Source organism: Mustela nivalis (assembly GCF_964662115.1).
Source record: "Mustela nivalis genome assembly, chromosome: 3".
NCBI lineage: Eukaryota > Metazoa > Chordata > Mammalia > Carnivora > Mustelidae > Mustela > Mustela nivalis.
The window spans coordinates 66,531,350-66,540,601 of record NC_139022.1 but is presented as its reverse complement, the minus strand read 5'-3'; the positions used below and the strand labels follow the sequence as shown (position 1 = coordinate 66,540,601).

General features: G+C 36.4%; 1 pseudogene across 1 annotated transcript; it reads right to left on the bottom strand.

The window, feature by feature from the left end:
- Positions 1–4,707: 4,707 nt before the first annotated feature.
- LOC309860925 (cytochrome c pseudogene) lies at positions 4,708–5,043 on the bottom strand (annotated as a pseudogene). The gene has a single exon. The product of its transcript is annotated as a cytochrome c pseudogene (transcript).
- Positions 5,044–9,252: the final 4,209 nt, after the last annotated feature.

The following is a 9,252-nucleotide window of genomic DNA, read 5'->3' as shown; positions in this document are numbered from 1 at the left end:
CTATAAAGACGACAGGCCTTGCCTTTGATTTCTTCATGTTTCTTTGGTCAATTGAGGAGGGGCATGAAGAACTCTACTTCGTGTTGGTTGATGCAGTTTTCTCTGCCCTTTCCTTCTCGTCCACTATGTTATTTTCGAATCACATGTTCTGAAAGTATTTGCCTTTAAAAAGAAATACGTAGGGTGCTCCTGTCAAGAGATTTCAAGGCTTAATAATTAGGTTCGGATGATGGAATGTCAGACATTGAAACAAGGGGTTTAGAAGGTATTTTGGGACTGGATGGTTCTTTTCCAAACCTCTTAAATTATGTTCCTTGAGAGTAAGTTTTGTGAGACACTTACTCTCTTTCTGCAGCTCTGCTGCTGCGTCACCTTCCCTGTCTGCATACTTTGAAGAAGGCACCATAAACATTGCTGAAGAAATTCTTTTTTTTTTTTTTACCCATTACATCATGGAAACAAGCAAAAAACTTCTTATCATACACTAATGTTGTAGAAGATCATGAATGTATGATTTGAATGTAAAAGCCACAGAAATATTGTTTAGTAGGGTTAAAATCATGCTTTATTCCTCTCAGCCAAGGAACTTAGGTAAAAACTTTTTGAAACAGGAAATGCCGCTGTTTTTATTTTTATTTTATTTTTATTTTTTAAAATATTTTATTTATTTGACAGAGAGAGAGACACAGTGAGAAAGGGAACACAAGCAGGGGGAGGGGGAGAGGGAGAAGCAGGTTTTCCAAGGGGCAGGTAGCCCCATGCAGGGCTTGATCCCAGGACTCTGGGATCATGACCTGGGCCAAAGGCAGACTGAACCACCCAGGCACCACGAAATGTCACTGTTTTTAGAGATCACACATGGGTTGCAGCAGTTATATGAAGCCTTTTGTCAGTTACCTTCATTGTGCCTAACTCTTTCCCCATGACATAATTAAAACACTTAAAAAACAAGAGGACCAACTATGGTACTTCATTGTCAGTCTCTGACTCCTTTTAGATCTTGCTTTTTTATTTCAAGGCTATTGTCCTGATTTTGGACGCATAGTAATTTGTATGGATTACACATTTAGAGCAGATTATACTGTGTTCAGTTTGGTGGTCCGAGGAGTCTGGCACAGGAAGTATAAATGGGCCACAAGATGAAAGTGCAACAGTATCATATTGCTACATGTTTCTTAGTAAAATAAAGTCCATGTATTAAGTCCATGTTTGGCTAATATGCAATATTAGTCATAATTCACTTGTTAGTCTCTTCTTTTTTGCTATGGTACATGTAGGATGCTCAGGTGGCCTACACGATTTGAAAAAAAAAAGGAAAGAGCTATTGGTTATCAGTTTACGTTTTTTGCCATTGGGATTGATGCTGATGGTATAAACTTTGATGGCCAGTTTGGACGTGCAGAGCCCCACTCTGTCTAAGTAAAAGTGGAACAGAGAATTTTTCCAAAGCTCTGGTTTTTAAAAGACTATTGGAAAATGAAATTTTTGAACAACCTGGAGCCATTTTATGTAGCCCGATCTTATCTTCCCCTCTCTGGCATGGAGAAACACTTTCATAAAGATACATAAATAGCCAATTGTCCTATAAAAACATGATCGATCACATGAGAAAAGGGAAAATATTGTAATGAAAATATATTTTACACCCCTGGATAATCAAAATGAAATATCAGGACTATAACAAGTGGTGGGGAAGAGAGGGTGAAATGAGACACATGATCTGTCACTGGGGGTACAAGCAGGTACAAGAGCAAACAGTAGTCGTATTTAATCAAGGTCAGACATTACTCTGAATTGAGAGAGGTTCTTTGATGACTGGGAGGCTGCAGGGTAGGGTGACTGTCTTGCCCTGGTTTGCTGGGAACTTTTCTGGTTTAAAACTGAACATCCTTTGTCCCAGAAACTCTCTGAGCTTCAGGCAAACCAGGATAGTTTAGTCATCCTAGGGCCATAGAAAATATACAGGGATCCTCAAGCAACTCAGGGGAGTAGTTATTTCTTAAATGTGGAATTATTTCATTATTTTAAAAACCAGTGACTCTATATCCATGTGTACCAGCTGAACCATAGCTCTGCATAACCCACTTTGAAAGATAACTTGGTGTTGTCAAGTTCAATATGCAAACTCCCTGTAACCCCCCAATTCATCTCTATGGCATATAGATTAGAGCAATTTTTGAACATGTTATAAATATGTTATATCCACCTGTTTCATAGCCCTGTTGTCCCTTATAACAAAAAATTGGGGACAACTTGAACACCATACAGCCAAACACTAGATAAGTATATTATGTTATACACACATACACACACACACACACACACACACACACAACATTTAACAAAAATTTTGAAAATTCCAAAAGGTTAAATTTTGGGGTCCCTAAATTCCATTTGTAGGTTTCATGTCCTTTCAAAGGATACAGGAAACTTATCACATAACAAATATTTATTGATTTCTTAATGTATATTAGTTATGTAATGTTGAAAAAACCCAAATCCCTGCCTTCAAAGGGCATACATTTTGGTGGGGGAGAAGAACACTAAGGCTCTACATAAATAAATATATAAATACATAGGTACAATATATAAATTTTATAATTTTAGTTTGAGATCAGAATTAGAAAGTAATAAAAGACAAAGCATGAAGAGAGAAGGTGATGGTGGGGTGTCAGAAGTAGTTATTTTTGAGTGACTGGGAAGGATTTCAGAAGCTCATGACAAGTGATCAAAGTCCTGGATGAAGTGTGGAACCAGCCATGTGAGTATTTGGGGGAAGAACATTCTAGGCAGAGTGAGGAGCCCTGACTTACCTCCCAAAGCCCACTTCAAAACCTCCCCCCTCATCCAAGGCACTGTGTACAAAAAAGGAAGAGTCTCCACCCCTCACACATCCTGAATACCTTTTATTTTTCAAGGCTCGGAAAAGTTATCCTCTTGCTCTCAGGTAGGGCCATCAACCCTATGTCCCTCACCAAAGTCTAGGGCCTCTGTAAGCAGAAGCATTTCCAAATGGAGCCCTGTTAACTTTCCTCTTTGGCAAATGAGTTTCCAGACCTCTAGGACTTCAAGGTACATTTGCTATCTAGTAGGTGGAAGAGAACAACATCTCTCTCATTCTTTTCGGTCTTCAAAGAAGCAAGAAGAAAACACAAACGATATTGTAATAGATTATCTTGCTATATTATGCGTGATAAAAATGTTTTGAAGTCTGATCGACAATCATTTAGGAAAGATGCAAAACTAGTCTTCAAAAAGGCCCAGAGTAGAAGGTTTTCTATAGGTAGTGTACGAAAGTATCTTTCCATGAGAAGGTTTTGCATGGTTAGCTCATGTGATCTTTAGCTATGGGTGATAGAGAGTCCTGGCATAGTGAACAGATGGTATAATGATGTTAAACCAGTCAGCTTCTCTGAGTGTTAGTCTCTCATCTGCTTCTACCTGGAATGGTTATTGTGTAGATTAAATAAACCAATGGATATGAAGTTGAAGTTGCCTTGTAGCTGATGGGACTCTGCAGTAAAGATAAGAATAACCATTTGTAATTTAAAACAATTTTTTTTAATGATCTGTGATTTTGTTTTTAATTATTTTAGGCCTTATCACATGATTTATAAATTTGTGCTGAGGATATATCTCTTCTACTTTAATCCTTCTAATGAGTTGGCAGAAGCACCATTACCAATCATACATATATGGTAATTATACAGTTGTGTTTTTGAATAACTATTTAGAAGACAATCCTGAATTATAAATTTGTCTGACTTAGTAAAGAATATATAAGCCATTTTTGCTACTCTATCTTGTCATACTGAATTTTAAAAGCATCTGACCTTATAGATCATCTATAAAATGTGAGAAGTGTTAAATATTCTTTACTTAGTATTATACATAAACCAAACTAAAATGCCTTTCATAAAACAAAAAAGGCAATATTTTAGATGCAGGGAATTTTAGTTAAGCTGGCATAGTTAAGACCAAAAAGATAAAATGAACATTGCCAGCTTATCATCAGTCCTTGCCTTTAACAGGCTAACGAACATGACTTGAGCACAGCTGAGTCTTGCTGTACTGTGGTCAGTGAAGGGATTTCCTCAGTATTTAAATGTATTGATATAACAAGTTACATACAAATTTAAATATAAAACCAATATCCTACAGGTTTAGAGCTGGCATTTGCCATCTCTATGAAAAGCCGAGCATTACTAATCGATTCCAGTCATGTCTCTTGAAGGGGAAAACAGTGGCAGCACTTGCTGAACCAGAATTACTACCAAAGTTCCAAAAGCTGATCATATTCATTTCACCACAAGCCAATCTTACTTATATCAGGACTGTCTAAAAGTAATAGTCTGTCAGCCATTCATGGTCTGAATTCTAGTGTATGAAATCAAGTTAAATATGGTATACACAAAATGAGACATTTTTTGTTTTGTAATGAATAAGGCAGTAGCCAACTATAGCTCCTTGGGGGCTTTAAAAAAATTCAATTTTATTTAAATTAATTATGATATAGTGTATCATCAGTTTCAGAGGTAGAGTTCAGTGATTCATTAGTTCATGTAATACCCAATGCTCATTACATCACATGCCCTCCTTAATGCCTATCATCTAGTTACCCCATTCTCCCACCCACCTCCTCTCCAACAACTCTCGGTTTATTTCCTATAGTTAAGAGTCTCTTATGGTTTGTCTCCCTCTCTGATTTCAGCTTATTCTCTTTTTCCCCTTCCTTCCCCTGTGGTCTTTTTTGGGATAAGCTATCAAGTCTGCCCTTTCCCCTGCCTTAATGCCAGTGAAGACCACTTTTGTTCCAGGAATGTACTTCTTGGGATTCTCCAAATACTCCATTCATGTCTCCTCTCTCCAGGTGATGCTTTTGTTTCTTGTTGGCATCGGTGTAAGAAAATCCAGGGGCCTGACCTGTCTTTTGTTCAAATACACCTTGGAGAACTATCCCAGTCTTCTTGTTTCCCTTTTCCACAGTATGGCACTGGGCATACTTCTGAACAAAAATCTACTTGCCTTCTCAACATCGCCCATTTAAAAGTCACTCTTTCATTGTGTGTGAATTGTGTTTGAGATGAAAGTGCCCACTCTCAAGCCTGACGTCCCGCTCTCAACACAACTAACTTCCTCCCTCCCTTCCTTCTTCCCTTCTGTCCTTCCTTTCTTCCTTCCTTCCTTTCATTTATTTTTAAAAGATATTATTTATTGGGGCACCTGGGTGGCTCAGTTGGCTAGGCGTCTGCTGTCAGCTCAGATCATGATCCCAGGGTCCTGGGATGGAGCCCCGTGTCGGGTTCCCTGCTCTTTGGGAAGCCTGCTTCTCTTCCTCACTCTCCCACTGCTTGTGTTCCCTTTCTTGCTGTGTCTCTCTGTCAAATAAAATCTTAAAAAAAAAAAGATTTTATTTATTTATTTGAGAGAGAGCACAAGCTGAGGAGAGAGGCAGAGGGAGAGGGAGAAGCTGCAGGGAGACTGAGGTGGGGCTTGATAGTATGACCCTGGGATCATGACATGAGCTGAAGACAGAGGCTCAATGGATTGAACCATCCAGATGCCCCAAGACAAGTTTAATTTTGAATTCTGGTTCTGCTCTTACTAGATATGGTTAAGCTTCTGAGTCTTGACTTCCTTGTTTGTAAGGTGAAGATTCACTCAACAATTTTGGTAGCTTATGTAACCAGACCCTGTGTTAAGTGTTAGAAAATAATAATAATGATGATAATACTCATTATGAACTCAAAAGTTTGTCTTGAGGGCTAAATAACTTACCTCCAGCATCCATTGCATTGTTTGGTGTGTAGTGGGTGAAGGTAATTATTATTAATATCTGAGTAATATTTGTGTTTTCAGTCAGATATTTTCCTTGACTGCCTACTTGCTAGCTTGGTTTGGATATATTATAGATATTTGAAATTGAACACACCAAAATAACTCCAATTTTTCCTACCATCTTCCTTATCCCAGTAAATAGCAAAATCATCTTTTAATTTGCTTAATCATCTTTCACTTCCTGTTTTCTCTCACATGCTACATCCAATTTTGCTGACACTCACCACCATTTTGAAAATAATGAAAAGGAGGCTTAGAGAGTTTAAGTAATGTGTACATGGTCCCACAGCTAGTAAAATAAGTGGGGGTATCATGATTCCAGTTCAAGCCTTCTGATTTCCAGTCCATTGCTATTTTATTTTACTATTACACTTTTTATTATACTATTTTATGCTATCAGGGGATGAATAAAGTTCTTCTTTATCATCTTGGTTAATTCCATGAATTAGTGCATGTTGATTTAATGCTCATAATTACCACGTCTTACAAATACCAGAGGATATAAATGTAGACAGAAACTTATGACATACTATTAAAGAAAATTATTTGTTTCTGGAAGTCTCAGTTTCAATAGGAAGACAAAAGGAAATTTATATTTTCAAATAAATAGAGCACTGATGGGAAGCAAGATTTTGATGAGCTTACGCTAGGATATACTATCATATAAAACTGATGGCATCTTTCAGAAATTGTTAAAAGCTACATCAGCAATAGAGGGACTGGAAGTATCTTCAAATATCTACTCTGCCTAGTCATATGGAAATCTCTGGGACAGTAGGAATGGTAACTCTTTTTTTCAAGCGAAATCAACACTCTTCTCTATTACCAAACATTAGTGAGAAACATAATGGGGTTAGATGGAGAGAGAAAAGCCAGAGAGAACTTATTTATGCTGATTTAAAGAATGCTGAGTATAATGTTATTAATTGCAGGAAAAAGACACTAATTAGACTTGCATTTGGTTTTGAAAGCAGCAACCTTCTCTGTGATTTCTCAGACTCATATTTAAATGGAAATATGGTCACCCAAGAAAATGATTTGATTAAAACTCTTCACTTTCGACGTTGGTAATTACCACAATATTTTTTATTGAAGTCTCTTTTGAATATTACTTATCTGTCTAATTTTATAATGCCTATCACTAACATACCTAACTGCTAGAAGTTGATATGGTAATACACTTATCATTAGTGCTTACTGATCTGTGAATTAAACATTGGTATAAAAGATGCTTCTCACAGTCATGGAAATGTTAATTAAATTGGCAAGTATAAAAACACTTGTTATGAGCAATTTTTAATTTAAGGAGTTAGAATAAATATATTACACATAAGGGTATTCTGAGTCATGTATTTTGGAAAAGAGGACAAATGACGTTGCAGGTTCCATCTTTGAGTCACCCAATAGGTGTCTGTTTTTCTAATTAAGTATTTTGAAACAAACTTTGAACGTAATAAGATAATATTAAAAGATTATTTATAGAAAGGTAACTCATAAGGCATAGGATGATGAGGCTGCCAAAGAAAGCATAATTTTTAACTATTTAAAAATCATGGTATAAAGAAAGGAGAGGTGGTAGTGCTACCATATTTCCTGTTGGTGGGAACACGTATGGATGATTATCTTCACCAATAAGGGCTGTGTCTTTGGGGTGAGAGAGAGAGAATAACGAGCATTGGGAGAGGATTTGAAATCATGATAATGAAGTCAGTTCTGGAAGACATGAGAACATTTAGTCTAGAGAGAGAAAGGCATAGATAGATGTGTTAGTCCTCTTTACATTTTTTTTTCCCCTTTGGTTATCTGGTATCTTTGCTATACTGGTTAGTAAACATTTTGAATTTCACCCACTGCCTCTGTCTGCCACATAAGATTCTCCTCAAGTGTGTCAGAGGCCATTGTAATGAGAGAGCTTTTTTCCCCCTCTCTTTCTTTCTTTCTTTCTTTCTTTCTTTCTTTTTTTTTTAACAGAACTATTGAACGATCTGTCAATTGAAAGGGTCCATTATCCATAAAAGGCAGTAGGGGTTATGAATAATGTATATATTTTTCTGAATAGATGTATACAGAAACAATATTTTGAACATATATATTCCCCCCAAAAAATATGTGTTTAAAACCAGGAACTAAATGGAAGGATTCACTTACAATTCGACAGCTAGTTATATAAGGAGTCCTATATAAAACTTCTGTTGACTAGTGCTATATTTTAAATTTATTTAAAGAATTTTTGGTGTCTGTTACAGCCTGGCATTCTGGCTCTCCACCCTACCTGCCCCTTAATACAACTTTGGCTTGATGGCATGTTTTTATTGGAAAGATAGATAATAAAATCAAGTGGAGCTTAAATGTCTGGGATTCAGGACTCTTAAGTTCATCCCCACCCTAGAATACTATAATAAAATATCAAAAAATAAGTTGGTAGTCAGGGGTACACATAAACATCGCGATTGAAACTATTCAGCTAACCAATTGATCTGTTTTGTTTTTTTTTTGTATGTGTCTTGAAATTAGGATATAATGGTTGTAGCTACAGATTAATGCCAGAAAAAAGAGGCAGTAAATTTCATGCACTGTTCTTCCTGTTTGTACTGTCTCTCAAAAGATAAGTGTTAGTCCTTAATTACAGAATCTTCCAAATGAAAATGATTGAATTTCTGACTTTTCAGAATGAGATTTTTTAAAAATTATGAACTTGATATCTGAGGTAGAGAAACAACATTTTCTTTCATTACTCATTATTAATGTTACTATTAATTACTCATTATTAATGTTACTATTAATGTTACTATTGTTATTAATGTGATTTCCAATTAAGACAGAGGCAGTTTGCTGAAGAGACAGTTTGTGTGAAATGTAAATCTGTAAATTTGCAGATTGGGTTTTTTTGCCCTTGCCTCCAGTTAGCATTTTATTTTAAATCATTAAAATATATAATGATTTAAAATAAAATGCTAACTGGAGGCAAGGGCAAAAAAACCCAATCTGCAAGGGAGGGAGACAAACCATAAGTGACTCTTAATCTCACAAAACAAACTGAGGGTTGCTGGGGGGAGGGGGTTTGGGAGAAGGGGGTGGGATTATGGACATTGGGGAGGGTATGTGTTTTGGTGAGTGCTGTGAAGTGTGTAAACCTGGTGATTCACAGACCTGTACCCCTGGGGATAAAAATATATGTTTATAAAAAATAAAAAATTATATTAAAAAAAATATATATATATATTTAAATAAATTGGCTACTTGTAAAATGTCCCTATCAAATCCATGGAGTAAATATTGTGCTCTTTGTGTGTGTGTGTGTGTATCTGTTAGTGACCATGAATTTGCTCTGGTTCACTCATGCTTTTTGCTGGCCTGATGTAACTGGTCAACAAATGAGACAATTGTCTTTGTTAATGCAGAGATCGCACTAGC